Below are 16,683 nucleotides of genomic sequence, written 5' to 3'. Positions count from 1 at the left end.
AAACTTGTAATTACTTTCTCTGTCTTTTGAAGAGTGTGTAAATCTTTTTAAAGTCTAAATAAGTCTGCCAGCCTCAGACCCAGGAATAGGCTTCTCAAGGACAAGGGAGCCACCAGGTTGAAATGCCACCATCAGGGACATGGTACCCTGTCTCCCAGGCTCTGTGGAAGACGAGAGGCCTCCTTCAGGGGCACCTGCTCCAAGTTGCAAAATGGCCACCTGCAGTAAAGACCTAAGGAAGTTGATTTTTCCTTTGGATGAAGCCCATGAGCTAACGCAGATGGTCACCCAACTACCAGGTGAATTTAGGATGAACCACATGGGACAGACAGTGCTGCCGTGTCCTCTCACCTGAGGACCGGTTAGTGTCAGCTTGAGAACACGCACGTAGTGGGTCCTACCTGCCTGGTTACATAAAAGGGTGAGATTTCCCTCTGTCTCTGCACCTCTTAGTGGATTGTCTGTGATACGCAGTGCAATTCTGGTTTAATGCTTATTTGATAGTAAAACTGTTTTCTTTCTCTTCTTCCTTTGTGGAGTGTCTTTCTGGGTGAGAAGGAGATTTTGTTTTTCATTGTATCTCCCAACAACACCCATGGCTTCAAGTCTGTTCTGACATAATGTGATGAAAAGGAGAATTGGGTTTTATTACACAAACCAGTCATGTAGCCTTGGGGATGCCCTTCAACCTCTGTGTGACGGAAAACCTTAATTTGGAAAGTGAGGTTGATACGATATGCCTCTAAACTTGTTAGAAATGTTCACGTTCAGCCTGGTACAGATTCAAAATAGCATTGAAAACAAAAATACATCTTGCAAGAAACAGTCTTGAAATGTACATACTTTATGAGTAGGTGAAGATACTCATGAATTATAGGGAGATTAGATTATGTTTTCAAAAGCCTATGCAATTAAAATATGAAATATTTTATATAACATGATAAACTTTATTGAGGTATAATAGTTAACATATTGATAAAGTATTTGAAGGTTTTTTTTTTGAACAGGTAACTGTTTACTAGGAAATTAAATGTTCCCCAAGCATTCCTCTTAGTAGTTTCCATATGTAATTCTATGTAGTAAGTAGTTAATCTTTCTTATTACAGTTTTCTCTTTTTTCTTTGAAACTCTTGTCCCTAAAACAATTCCTGACCCTGGGAGAAGACTCAATAAATACTTGTTAAATAATTGAATGGTGACTTTTTTGGTTATTCAAGAGGGTTTTTCTCTCTAATAAAGGATCATTGCATGAATTTTTCCATTTCACTTTTACTATAGCTACCAAAAAAATGTTTTTAAAGTAATTTTAAAATAACTTGGTTTGGCTGTACAGCTTTCAGCTAAAAATATCCATACATAACCCTCCTCCCACTTTGCCGCTAAACATCCCCTCAATACACATTACACATTATGTGTAATTATGTGCCTTATAACAGATTCTATTTTAGTATTATGGTAATATTGTACCTTAATGTTGACCGTGGAGAATCTTGTTAAAAGGGCCACAAGTGAAAAAAGAAAAAACACAGCACCATCACACTATTAAATACAAAATATTTTAACACAAAATAAACCGTATAGCAAAGCTCAGACTGGAAAACACAATGTGAAAAGAAAGCTACTTCCAACCTGCAACACAAAGTATATTAAAGAAAAAAAAGAAGACAAGAAAGAAAACACCAGATTTGCATTTATGTAACCCCAGCTTGCTCAGATTTGGTTAAATCTTTAAAGCCCATACAACTCTGACACATACTGGAGTCCCTAATTCTCTCTTATGACTTACCCACTATTGCTATGTAGGAAAATGAGCCTGAGCTTTGTTTGCAATTAGCATCTCTGGTGCTGGCCCAGGATTGTGAGTTCACTGAGGTGCCACATAAGAAAAACTGTAGTCTGCCAGCCTTGGAAGAGTGGGCCCATATAGACGCCGCAGTGGGAATTGTCTGCATAGCCCAGGCCTGCAGTCTGCTGATCACTAATTGTTTCCAGCAGCTTTTCCTTTTTGAAATTCATAGTTGCGCTAGGCTTTCCGTAGTCTGGCATGGATTTTGCAAACATTTTCACTTAAACTTTTGCAAATGTTAGGAGAATTATATCCTGGAGGTTTTAGAGTAAATGATTGTTTTATGAGTACTCAGGAAATACTATTTTTTAAAAATACCGAATGATGGTGTTTGTTTTGTTTTGTTTTGTTTTTTTGAGCAGCTCAAAGTTCCAAAACCATATTATAGAATTAGAATGAAATTTAACTAGAATTAACAGTTGTGTAATTGTTTGGGCCATTTTCTGTTTATGTTTAGAGTGTGGTTTGGTCTCTGTAGCAAATTAATAATAAGGATTTTACTCCTAGAGTATGTAATTTGACTGGATCAATGCAATTTTTTCACTCCCTTTCTCATTTTAATTCATAACAAAGTAAGTGAATAATAAAAATTGCTCTAGTGAGATGATCACTATTTCATTTTTTATTCATAATCCTTTTAATTCAACAATATATGATTTTTGTCTACTAACATTAAAATTAAATGGAATTTCTGGACATAAAGTGTATATATATTTGCATAGCTAAATTGGTTCTTAGAAAAATATTACCCTGGAAATAAAATAACAGTAGATCTAGTTGATTGATTACATTTTTGATTTTTAAAATTCTTCAAAATAAATAGCAGTTGAATTATTCAAATGTAAGGAGTTGCATGTAAATTAGAGCACTAAAATATTAAACAAAATGTACTTTATTAAATGTATATATGGAATGCATGCTGTTAGAATAAAATTAAAACAAGGATACACAAACATGCACATATGTACACTATCTCTCTTTATATATTCAAGAAATATAAAGTAAAAAGGATTAGCGTAGCAACATATAATTTATGAATTTTTAACTTCCTTTTGATAGGACTGGTAATTATAGAATTTCCCTAGTATTTTTCAAGATGAAATCAATCTGGCAGCCTCAACACCGTGTTCCTATTGGCTGTGAATTCTGTCACGACCAGGACCAGGACAAGCCCCGCCTCTCTGAAAGGACTAGGAACTGAGCCACACTGTACCTGCCCATTCTCCAGCGGCTCTAAGTGAGCTGAATCCCGGACATATTTCTGAGACTCTACATCCTGTGGAAGAAGGACGCTATGGGAAGGGGCAATTGGGTCAATGCTCCTCCAAGACAGCCTGGGTGGCCACCAGGTTCTTAGGGGTTCTCCCAGGTCCTCTCCAAGGATGGTACTGGCTTCCTCAGCGTGGACGGGAGATGTGGCCCTGTCCCCACGTCATGGCCCACGCAGCTGTGCCAGGGCAGGGGCAGAGTCCCTGGTAAAGGGTTCTGAAAATGGAAACGTAAACCCTTATGGCCCTAGGCTGAGCCGTGAGGAAGAAGGAAATCCTGCCACTTGGGACAACATGGATGGACCTTGGCGCATCAGGCCGAGTGAGAGAAGTCAGACAAAGAGGACACGTGCTGCTTGATGTCACTTATCTGTGGAATCTAAAACAGTCAAACCAGTAAAAACAGACAGACAAACAAAGCGGAGAATGAAATGGTGGTCGCCAGGGGATGGCAGTGGGGGGATAGGATTGATGGTGTTTAAGGGTACAAACTTGTAGCAAGGGATTTAATGTTCAGTATACTGAACATGGACAGTAACACTGTCCTATAAGCATGTAATGTGATAAATATCATTACATTGGCTTGTATTCATGTATACGAAGATATCAAAGTAACGTGCTGTACACCTTAAATTTACACAATGTTGCGTGTCAGATTTTTCCAATAAAAATTGGTAATTTTGGGAAGTGATGGAGGAGGTGTTAACTAACTTCGTTATGCTAATCATTTCATAGTATACAAGTGTATCAAAATGTTACTTTGTACACTTTAACAAAACGTTCTATGTCAATTATAGCACAGTAAAGGGGGTGGGGGTGAAGAAACCCCGGGGCCTCCATTTCCTATATGAAATGGGCACACTGAGGTGACACCCTCGTGGGGCTGGTTGAATGACTGAGCCAGTGCAGATAGAAGACCTGGCATGGCGTCAGCCTAACTCACATTCAATGTTATTGCCAAGTGTGAGGTGTAGTTACAGGTGATATGCTCTCAATAACCTACATGAAAACTGTGATGCCGAGCATCAGAGGGGGGTTCCTAGAAGACACAGGGCAGGTCGGGAGCAGAGAGCACCCAGGACCCAGACCACCAACCTCCCTGTCTGCACGCATTCCCTGAACTGCTCCCTCCGCCGGCTCACGTGCCTCAATACCTCCTGAGTAGCAACTATGCATCTGGGGCTGGGAGGGTTTCTGCAGGAAGCTCCTTGGATTTCACAATAAAAAGATGCCCTCAGGTGAACCGATCAATTGCTGGGACTGTGCCTTGTCTGCCCAAGCTCCCTCAGACAGGCGCTACCTGGCTGCAGAAGCTTATTTATAACTTAGCAGGGGTCTCTTCTGCAAACGGCAGGGGGGTTGTTCCTAACATGTTTAAAGATGCTTAAGAAGCGTTCGGAAAGTGCAGGCATGGCCTTAAGAATTTTGTCCCTGACAGAGAACCCCTGATGCCTGGCAGCAGAGACGGAGTTGGCAGGAGAGGGAACAAGAGAAAAAAAGGAAATGTTTGCTTTCCCTGCCCTGGAGTGGGGCTCCCTCTCTCCAGACCCACCCCTTCAAGGAGGACTGTGAGGGCTAGTTTTATGTCAACTGGGCTGTGCTGAGAGATGCCCAGAGAGCTGGTAAAATAATGTTTCTGGACGTATCTGTGAGGGAGTCTTTGGAAGAGATCAGTATTTCAATCTGTAGACCGAGTAAAGCAGATCCTCACCATGAGGGCAGCATCATCCAATCCTGAGGGCTGAAGAGAACAAAAAGACAGAGTGGGGGCAGTTTGCTCTCTTCACCTGAGCTACACAGACCCCAGGACCGGGAAACAGCAATATAAAGTCAAATATGACAGAAAAGGGAGAAATCCCCATTCATTGCACCATATTCAGGGAGAGTATTTTAAACCCATTATCCATATTTTTAAAATTTAATATCTTATTTTTATATTTACCCTGACAGCTACAAAATAGGATGGTTTCGTTACTTTCCATGCTACCCTGAATCTGTGCCAAGGGCACCGTTCAAATACTGTAACGAGGTGAGGAAGGAGGCGGCTTAAACTGACTTCGCAGGAGAACTTGAGAATTAGCGGGAGAATTTTCACATCGAAGTCAGCCTTAGCAATAAGCTCCATCTTTGTTGCGAGGGACCGTGGACGCCATCAGCAGCCAGGGCAAAGGAGGTGCAGTTCTGGGTTCATTTCATGAGGGAAAGGGTGACCGAGTCTTAGAAATCGTCAGTTAGCACTTCCCAGGCCCCCCTCAGCTGACACGCTCCGAAGCTGCATGTCCAGCAGAGGAAACCCTCATTTCCAGAGAGCCAACCCCAGGGACCCAGAGGATGCTATAAAAATGGCCCCTCCTTACAAGGCATTTTTCTGCCAACAACATAAAGTAGCTGCCAGCAGGTGATTCTGTTAAATGACCAGTACATCTCTGTGAAGCCTGTACCAGCAAAGGGACGGCTTGTAAGAGATGCAGCTTATGCTTTGAGCATCCTCGTGCTAAGTGCCTCCCTGGGCAGCAGGAACGCAGCAGCCCTGCCCCTTCACAGCTGCACCTTCTCCTTGCCTCTAGCCACTCCACCCACCCTGACATTGCTGCTTTCTCCCGAGAGCAGGGGCTGATGAATTTAAAATACAAAGAAGGCCTAATCAGAGCTGAAAGACAGTAAGAGCGTGGCAGGTTAGTGCCAGGGCTCCTTAGTCAGCAGGAAATGATGTCCATCTAGGTATTCATTATTTCTCTAAGCAGGTCAGGTAGGTTTGAGCATCTCTTTTGTGCCCAGCATTATGTTAAACACGGAGATACAGAAATGACAAAAATATGAAGATTGTCAACACACTAGAAGGTGGGCAGAAAGAGCAGGGGTGAGGCACACAGAGAACTGATGACACATCATGGAAGTCCTATCACAAAACTCGCCTGCAGAGAGGGCTTCGGGAACGTCAGATGACAAGGAGCCATGGAAGGCATTTCATGCCTGAGTTTCGAGCCTCATTCTGCACGTTCCGTGGGTTGAAAGACACATGAAAGGAATTTAGAGTGAAGTATGAACAAAGAAGTACCTCCATAAATATCTCTAATACGGTAGTAAGGGAAAGGAAAGTATTCACAGGATTTCAAAGACTGACTGTGGGCTGGTGTAAGAGCCCTGAAAGGCGCTTCTGTATAACTATACAGGAACATATTTTATAAGACGTGATGACACATGCTTTTCAGGATCAGTGTTAATGTCTGTGTTAAACAGTGATGTGCCTATAGTTTTTGAGCCAAATGTAGAACTTCGTTAACCCCAGAGATTACTCTTAAATTTTAGTTACAGGTAAATTTAACTTATTTTAATACATCCATTTTTCAGACATTCTTAAAGCAGGCATAGATATTAAATTTGCTGAACTCCATTATCAAATATAAGTGTTGCATGTAGTCACTCGTCAACCATTGGAAGAACTTATCACTGCTTGTATTTATGTACATGAATCTGTGGGAATGAATATATGAGTAGAAACGATAGTTTGGGAATTCGTAAGGAAACAGGATAATTCCACCCAGGGTCTGATATTAAAATGATTGAAATACCTTGCAAATTTTCCTTTCAATTCAAAAGTCCTTCTGAGAGGACTGGTTTAAATAATTAATCTTTCACAGTCTTAACCTCGGCCGTCACCTATTGGACTGTTCCATGATAACCCACTGCCCCATCTCTCTGGGAGCGTCACACCCTGCTCTGCACTGCACCCCTGGAGAAGGTGTGTTGGCATCAAGTGGGAGGGGTTAGGAGTCTGGCCGGAAGCAGTTTGAATACGAGTCCACCTTTGGAGAGCACACAGCGTTGACTGAGCGCGTGAGTGCAGGGCATTGCCTTTCAGAAAGCTGCTCACCAAAGCCATCCTGTTAAACGTGCAAGGCATAAAAAAGAAATCTGAAGAGGATAATTTATCGTTCAAGCTCTCCTGCGTGCAGCCCTCACAGTGCATGACAGTCACGTGGACAGCCTGTTCCTGGGCCTCAACATGCTCATTTAATTGATCTGTCTTGGGCCTCAGGCATCAGTATCTTTCCCAAGCTTTCTCGATTATTCCAGTGAGCATTTGGCGTTGAGAATCACCTCTGCAGAATGAGAGAGGGAACAGCACATGGCCCCATCCTCCCAAGTTTGGAATCGTCACGGAGGGTAGTTCAGTGACAAGTAACTATGGCAAGAGAAGCAGAGGGATTGGATTGGATTGGACAAACTGGAATTAAAGGCCCTGAATCATCTCGTTTTACAGGAAGGACAAAGGTCCTCGTAAGCAGGGTGGATGATTCCTACAAATCCCACTGTGAAGTGCCACGTATTACCCAGCCCCACACTCCTCTGTGGCTGATTCACTTTCCCGTGAGACCTTTAAGCCCCCTCAAACACCCAGCCACGCACTAAACAGTTTATATGTGCTAAATATTCAGTCAGGCACTAGCGATACACAGATGTATTAAAGAATTCAGGAGTGAATGTGCAATTATAATGCAAGGCAGTGAATGTCATGACACCTCCAAGGCGATGGGGATTAAGCATGGAAAATAGGTTCTGACTGTAATGGCATCAATCCATTACAATTTGGTAAGCATCCCCTATGTTTACTTTGGGCAAGTCAGTCTCTAGCAGTTAACAGCCGAGTAAACTTGGACAAGGTCTGCATCTCCTGGAGCATCACTCCCCTCTTTAGTACATCCACACGAGGCTCTTTCGTGCCCTAAGTTTTGCTTGTGTGAGGACCAAGGACGGCTGTGGAGAATGAGAACTTACCATGTGCTCTTAATATTATCACTTTATGAAACAAAGAGAACCGTTAGGTGTTGGCATCATCTTCATGATCTTACTGACTACTAAAGTATGTGTATTTAGACATGAAAGATGTGTATTTTATTCACGACTGCAAAAAAAAAAAAAATGAAGAGTCCTCATGGAGGGAAGCACTCCTGAGGTGCCCATTCCTGGGGCCATTTATTACCCAGCAGCGCTGGTCTGACTTTCCTACATCATCTGCCATTGCCATCAACGTAATGAGTATAATCTCCTAGCGGCACAATTTTTGGTTTAAACTCCAAGTGTCCCTTAGATAGTATTACTTTCTGTGATTGCTTCATAACTTAGGCAATTGAAATTTATGATTGAAATATTAGGTAATTTGCCTGCCAACGTGAAGTAACCCAAGCATCTTTCTGAGGGAATGTTTATAGGAAACCGTGGCTTCAGTTGCTTCTGGCCTGTCTTGGTTTAGGAACTCTCCTAAATGAAAGCAATTTTAACCAGTCAGGAACTTTCAAAGGTCCTCATGACCTAGTGTGAGAAAGTGCCTTTTCCACGAGGCTTCCTGATACCTGAAACACTGGGGTCAGTACTCAAATCAAGGAGATTTAGAGATGGAGGAAGACACCTACGTTGCTTAAACACCTGAAGCATATTACTCTCTGTTCCATTACCCAGCTTCCTTCTTCATAGGACTGCCTGCTTCACTGAGAGCATATTCCATGCTTACTCTGGCCTGGCACTCATCCTGCCCCTCCACGTGGGCTCCACGAGGACAGGGACATCATTCTGATCACATGGCATCCCCCAGTATCTAGGTCAATGCCTGTACCCTGAAAACTCACTAGACATCTATTGACGAAAGGAATAAATGGAACCAACGTTCTAAATGAAAACTTAAGTTTGGATTAAGAGTTCAAGGCTGTGGGCATTATCGTGCCTTTTCTTGGCTCTCCCTAATTGAACGGAAAAGGACTTAGAGCAAACTGCCAAACTTGGGGCAGTCTCACAGATCACGTCAGCCCTTACATTTCTCCTGTAGTGTTTCTGTTCTTCCTTCATCCACAAAGCCCAGGTTTTTCTACATTTTCTGCCATCATTCATAGAATTCTGTCCTTCCTGGCCTTGAGCAAAGAAACTGGTGTGGATTCTTTCACCTTTCTCATAAGTTCTTTGTGTGAGGGGGATAGAAGCAGGACGGGGAAGAAATGGAAATCCTTCCCCTTTGTTCTCTGCTAAGGAATTCAGTTAAGAAATACTGATTCTGCACGCCACTTTTCAGACAGTGTTATAAGTTCTCGGTTGTTAATTCCACCACAGACATTAAGAACAATTTCACTACTAGGGAGAAACATTCAAGAATTTTAGACATTGGATTCAATCTTAGGGCTGTAAAAAAAATAAATGTAATATACCTATGGTTCAATCGAAGATTTCCTTGGATTTTTCTGATGAAACTCCTCTCTTCCCGTCTCCTGTGGTCATGATCTAGACTAACTGACATAGAGATGTGGACATCTATCTGGGAATATGCCCCAGCATAGCGTGATGGGAAAAGAGCAATGAACACTGCGGCAAGATAAACTCTAGTAGATAGAGGATTGTCAATTCTAACTTCAAATTTTTCAGAATTTAGCACGTTTACAGGTGTTGAATAATTTCTGAAAAACTTCAGCAATCCCAAAACACTCATTTGTAAATTCAGTAAATAGTTGCTGTGTTCATATCACATGCTGAGCAAAAAATGAATGAATATTTTGAAGAGCTAAGAGAGGGAAAAAAAGAAAGGAACAAGTAACATCCTTGAAAAAAGAAAGGTAAACAAAACTTCCTGTCAAAATACACCACTGTTTGCAGTCACTAGTCCTCAATGTTAATAGCTCTGTTTCCATTTCCAATTCTGTTCAGTGTTTGTGGGATCAAATGTGTTTCCATTTTTATGCACATATTTTATATTTTATCATAATGACTGAATACTAAATGTTTCACTTACTTTGCAAAAATTATCATACTCTTGAAGAAGTGCATTTAAAGATAACTACCACCCACAGTTATTCTAGGTCTTATTCAGGCCCTGAGAATTTCTCCATAAAAATCTCGTCAAAAACAGTGATTTGCTTTGCATTTGTTGGCATTTTGCTGAAAGCGACTGCAGATGGTGCCACCTTTTGATGGCAGGAGATGAATGTGAGGTTTAGAAAATGAAATGAACATTTTTCATAAGGGACCATTCGGGAACAGATCTATATTTGAATGAGTACTGAACACCTTCACTGTACCTCGTAGCCTGTGATATCTTTACAGCCTTGGGTAGCTTGAGAGAGAGCTTCTGTGGAGCTCATCGATCTCCAAGGAGACATATTTAAAGTTAGAAAATGCTTTAACTCTTTTCCTGATCCCATTCTTATTTTATAATTTTGTAAGGTATTTAAAAGTTATAAATATTGAAAAGGATCTTGGTGTTGGAATTACAGAAATTTTATTCAGATATTTTTGATGCCTTAGAAGAGATCTAAACATTGGACAATAAGCTTTTTTTTTCAATTTCTAAAGTCACTCTCAAAACCTGAACGCTTCCATCGTAACCTCAGACAACTTCAGAATGGTTCATGTTTAACTGCTTTACTGGCCTGAACAGTTAAACTATTCAGAATTCCTTAATTATTTTGTGCCTTGAAGCTATTGATACTCAGCAGGGTTAAATCACCATAGTTCCTTAAAGTCATTAAGTTGACTGTGAAGAGCCCCCAGGCTGTATATGACAATGAAAGATTCAATAGGGACATTATTTTTTCTTTACCCTCCAGGAGTTTAAAAATTCAGTTTGATGTCAATAGTTAAAGAAGATGGCAAAAGAGCACAAGAGCATACATGTTTTTTCTACAAGGATGAGAGCCAGTCTAAGTTGGAAAATGAGTTCATACGAAATAGGAATAAGTAGGAAATGTAAAATGTAGACGTGTATGTACACAAAGAAAGTCACTTCAGTATTTCAAACATATCTGTCAATATGGAGATTTCTGGTAAGGGAATAGTCACAGTTAACAAAAAGATTTGGAATCTTGGATAATGAGAATCCAGTGCTTTCTTTTCCACTTCACTGTACACTCAAAAATGTCCTGGGACGTTCATGACAATGAGCCTTCTCCTGCTGTCCCTCTATCAGGATACCATCTAAGTGCCTCAGAAAACTGTAGAAATGACACCAAGAGCCCTGGCCAGGGAACATGTGGACAGCTCCTGTAGGACAGGAGGTCTTTAACGGGAAGGTGGCTGTAGTACAACCAGCTCGTGCTGAGCCCCAGAGCAGGCGTTTTCTTCATTGATGGTGAATGTATACCCAGCCCAGCCCACAAGCTGTTTCATAACAGAGAATAATTCCCAGCCACTGTACCCTCCTGATGACAAGGAAAATGAGGGTGTCTTAGTCAGCTCAGGCTGCTGTAACAAACTACCACAGCCCGGGAGGCTTACAAACAACAGAAATGTATTTCTCCCAGTTCTGGAGGCTGGGAATTCAAGGTCAAGATGCTTGCAGATTTGGTGTCTGGTGAGGTCTTTCTTCCTGGTTCGCAGATGACGTCTTCTCTCTGTGTCCTCACGTGGAGGAAGGGGTGAAGGAGCTCTCTGGGGTCTCTGTTATAAGGGCACTGGTCCCATCATGGGAGATCCACCCTCATGTCCTCATCACCTCCCAAAGGCCCCATCTCCACACACCATCACATCAGGGGTTAGGATTCTAATGTATGACTTTGGGGGACACAAACTTTGAGACTACAGCAGGCGAGCTGCAGCTTTTCTTGTGCAAAGGATTCAGATTCTCCCTGATATGATTGTCCAGCTAGTAGATCCACCACTTTCCCCATCACCAAACTCAGAGCCTGTCAGTTCTCAACAGTTGAGAGTGAGGAGAAAGGAAAACAGAGGCCTCTATACATTGATCCTGGTGCCAGGGACCCCAGGAACCCTCAGATGGCACCTCCTCTCCCCAGAAAGACTGGCCCCATGTTCCCTTCGTCCTGTCACCTGGACCCCCCCACCCCATTTCTCCAATGTCTTCACCTAGTTACTCTTAGTCATTATTCTTTCCATCTGAAGCTATGAACGAGGGGGTGGAATTAAAGAGCTTGGTAGTAATAAAATTATCATTTAAGAAGTATTTCACTTAAATTTTAAAGTTTATTTCATTAAAATTGGTAATAAATGCACATACTATAAAATTCAAAAGTAACAGAAGAAGTGCCATTATCTTTCCTTTCATCTGGTCACCCAGCTCACCTCTACAAAGTTAAATATTGTTGCTAATTTCTTATGTATCATCAAAGGATTAATTTTAGAAGTAAATAGTAATTTTGACAGAGGAACTGTAAGTTTATTTTTTCATTTATACATTGAGAAGAAATGACTATAATCTGTTAAAAGGAAGCTCTAAAAACATTGAAAATTAATACATATATATTCTAATATTATATATATTATTCTATAAATATGAATGCATGTATTTTTACATATACATCCTACACTTATCCAAGTAAGTGACATTCAAGGATCTTCAATCAAAATAATTGTAATGATTAAATTTTATTGGAAAGATTAGTTAAAATACATATTATGTCTTAGATATAAAAAATTAAAATGGGGAGTATCAGTTTTTTTTAAAAGGCAACAAAGATTTATTTTTAATTTCTCAAGCAGGATTTCCTCTGTTTCTTGGGGACATTTTGGGTCAACTGTCTTGTTATCTTCTCCCCTACTGTCAGATCCGTGACGGTAATCTTTATTCACATTCTCAGATCATTTTTTATTAAACCCAAAGGCCTTTCCCCTAACAGTGGTAAGAGTCAAGCCCTTCTCTTGTGCCTCCAATACCTAAGCAATGTCCCAGATATACTGCAGGCTGGGGTTTTTCTCCAGAGTCAGCAAGGCTAGTTTAAAAGAAGTCTGCTTGATCTTCCTTTGTGGCGCAGTGGTTAAGAATCCGCCTGCCAATGCAGGGGACATGGGTTCGATCCCTGGTGCGGGAAGATCCCACATGCCGCGGAGCAGCTAAGCCCGTGCGCCACAACTACTGAGCCTGCACTCTAGAGCCCACGAGCCACAACTGCTGAGCCTGTGTGCCGCAACTACTGAAGCCCACGCGCCTAGAGCCTGTGCTCCGCAACAAGAGAAGCCACCGCATTGAGAAGCCCGTGCACCGCAACAAAAAGTAGCCCCCGCTCGCCGCAACTAGAGAAGCCCACGCGCAGCAACGAAGACCCAACGCAGCCAAAAGTTAATTAATTTTTAAAAACATGCTTGTTGCATACAAATACAGTGCAGACAAGTGGCTTCCTCATTCTTATATACGAAATCAAGATGTCGAGGGCTCTCTGAAGCTGTGAGTGGTGCCCTTACTTCCCAGTCTCCCTTAAACAGTTGAGAATCAGCACTGAGGACGGCCGTGGAAATCACTAGCATGGCTAAAGCCCCTCCAAGCCCCCCTTCTCGCCCCTGGATTAAGTGACCGAGCACCTAGTTACCGGCAGAGGGAGACAGTTTGCAGTGCCCCCACCTGAAAGCTGGGAGGGGAGTGCGCTGCCTTTTGAGGGGAGAGAAGGAAGATCCCATGAGGCTGGTAGAGCTCCTTCTCCTCCTGCGGGAACATGGGGGGCGGGGGGGGGAAGGGTGCAGAGTAAACACAGAATAAGGACTCAAACCACAATGCACGCATTCAGGAACACCCTAAAAGGAACTGGCATTTTAGGGATTACTTCCTTTACTTCAAGTAGTACTCGATATACGCACAAGCTATGTATTATCCGTTTTCACCCCAAAATCCTACCCCACCTCCAAGAATGTAAATTCCCAATTTTAGAAAAGACTGGTGAATAAAATAAATTATCTGAAAATATCAAAGAATGATATCCATTTACTCATATTAAGCTTCACGACGTGTTAGGCCATGTACACACATCGCCTTATTCGTGTCTGTGGGAGAGGCAGGTGAAGGGTCAGGGTCGGTTCACAGTTGAGGAAAATACGGCCAGGGCACTGGGAGCCCTGCTGACATTTCACAGCCACTGAGCACCGCGTTGCTAGTGCCCCATCGAGACCTCCCATCTTTGCTTCCCGGCTCTCTTATTGCAGTTTGGCGTGTGGACAATGACCCCATAAACACAAATTTACCCCAAAGCACAATTAAACAACTGAGAAGTACAGAATCTAACCCCAGGGTTATAAACATTTTTTGTACCGTTAATGTGCCTTTCAACTTCGGAATCAAAATTATAACATGATTTTTAGTTAGGACTGATGGTTACCATTCCAGTTGAACCAAAAGGAGACCAACTCAGCTGCTTTTCCGTCACACAATTTCTGCCTGGGTTATATCTCCATTTGATGCAAATATAGCAGAGTACAAATCTATAGGTGAGCGTTAATTAGCACGGACTGTGTACCAGTTACCCGACAATGGGCCACTGCGTGTGCAAATAGCGTGTGTTGACTGACGTAATCTCACAGCAACTCCAGGACGTAAGGACCATCCCTATTCCTATTTTAGATAATTTCTGTTTTCGGCACAGAGCCTTAGACAGGACCTGTTAATTGCCCAAATCATGCAGCTGAAGATACCAAGCCAAGATTTTAGACAGAGCGGCTCCAGACTTTGGACATTTAATGGAGATCTGTCAAGGGGTGATGCCAGCCGTCTACTTCTTGAATTGCCAGATGGACAGACAGCTGAAATAATCCCAAGGTACAGCGTTTCAAAGTGAGTGAAGACAGTAGAAAGATAGGACGGGCTGATTACTTCTCAGGTGTTTTTCATGGTAAACCGCACCCTCCATTAGGCAGAAAATTGCCGTATTCCTCTCTCCCCTTTACCTGGAGACTCAGGCTACCCTTTCCACGTAGCCCACCCGTCTCCCCAGATTGCCACCAACACCTCCCCCTGCACGCCGGGTGGTCAGAAGGGACGTGCTCTTCACAATGTCGTCACCTGGCAGAGAGTGGCGAGCCAGGTGCCCAGAGCCCACGACCTCTCGGGAGAGGAGGTGGCAGTGGGCACCGGGAGCCTCCAGTCCCACACACCCTGTTCATCCACCTTCCTGCACACCCCGTGCACCTCCTCGTGGGCACCACAGTGCACCAGAGTGTAGCATTTAATTTTTTGCAGTCCTTCTCATAACATCTAATGAAAATATAAAGAAAATAACAAACTTCAGGTTTCTTTTTGTTTGGTTTCGTGTGCTCTGTTTGTTGCTAAAGCCATTAACAGAACTCTTGGAGACTGATGGGTACATGCTGTCAGTTTAGAGGGAGTCACGAGACGGAGACGGAAGAGGATGGCCTTGGAGCTCTTGGTGATGGGGAAGCAGCAGTGGGAAAGTTTCCATTATTTCTCCTCTTTTAATTCACTGACTTCATTCAGAGAGGCTGAGGTACACTTTCCCGCCATCCTTCCTGCCTCACAGCAGCCCCACAGGCATCTACAGGCTCTGTGATATCTTCTCTCTGTTCATTTCGCACCAGCAAATCCTACGTAGAAAAGAATCTTACAGTAAAACTCAGTAACTAAAAACTTGCTCATAAATTTCAGCATAGAACTATCTGAGATGTGTTTCCAAAGGACCACAAAAACCTTAAACTGAAATGAACATGTCACTGCAGTCCTGTGTATTAAGCAGCGAAAGGTATAAGGCAAAGTGGTGAACAACAGATAAAGTGATTCATTTGCTACATGTACAGTGATCATCTTCACATTGTCCTTCCCGGTCGAGGCAGAATCAAACCTTAGAAACAGTCCCCTCTTCTTCGTACCACACGGGCTGTTGTACGTGATACGTGCAAACCCATATTAGAGTCTGGAATCAAGGAAGGGACCATGTCACAGGGTTTATGGAATCTTCAGGGGCTTCTTATTTTTGCCTTCATCTCTGTGTCTCCGTTTGAAATATTCAGGCTGTGTATTAATAAGGAGGATGTCTCAAAACTCTCTTGAGCATTCCCTTCCCCCAACAAAGAGTCATCTGCTCACTTTTCTGGCTCTCTCCCCACCCTGTCACTGTGACCTGCTCCTGGACCACCTGCAGGCGTGCGGTGTCTGTGAGGCCCACAGAGCTCTGAGCCCCTCTGGACAGGAAGCTTTTCTTCCTCTGCATCCCACCGCTGGGCACGTTCTAACCATCCAGTAAGCATCCATTGAATTAATGGCTTTCATTGTATGCTCATCAGTTAGTTCTTAAGTGACCACATGGGGGTCAACGTGGGTGTCACAGCGTCTTCTTTCCTTGAATGTCTTTTCTCTCCCAAGATGCCCGTGGCCCGTCCTGACTTATCTTCTCTTTGCTGCTTCCCTGCAAGTCCCTCTGCGGTGTTTTCCTTCCTCTCATCTTAGGACCTCAAGCAAGTGAAAAGCTGCAGAGAACCTGCTTCCAAAAATGCCTGTCCAGAATTCAAGGATGGGTCTCTTGTCAGCATAACTTTCCACATATAATGAAAATTCACCTCCTAGATCATCCCTTCATAATTCCATTCAGAGTAGACTAAATTTGTTAAATATTCTCAATCAATATGACCCAAGTGTATAAGTTCTTCACGGATATTTAGGAGTTTCAAGAGCGCCGTAATTATTGATGGAAAGAGACAACGTGATTAGAGAAAAGTAATTTTGACTTACTTACTAAACCTGAAATTTTCTAGCCATGTGACCCAGGTCTCAATGTCATGCTCTGTACCATGAAAACGTTGGACTACGTGATTTTCTGGGTTCTCCTGGTACTAAAGTCCCACAGTTGATTAGAACAT

The sequence above is a fragment of the Neophocaena asiaeorientalis genome, unplaced genomic scaffold (assembly GCF_003031525.2).
Source record: "Neophocaena asiaeorientalis asiaeorientalis breed wild unplaced genomic scaffold, Neophocaena_asiaeorientalis_V1.1 scaffold16, whole genome shotgun sequence".
In the NCBI taxonomy this organism is placed as follows: domain Eukaryota; kingdom Metazoa; phylum Chordata; class Mammalia; order Artiodactyla; family Phocoenidae; genus Neophocaena; species Neophocaena asiaeorientalis.
Note: the sequence above shows the minus strand (reverse complement) of the source record.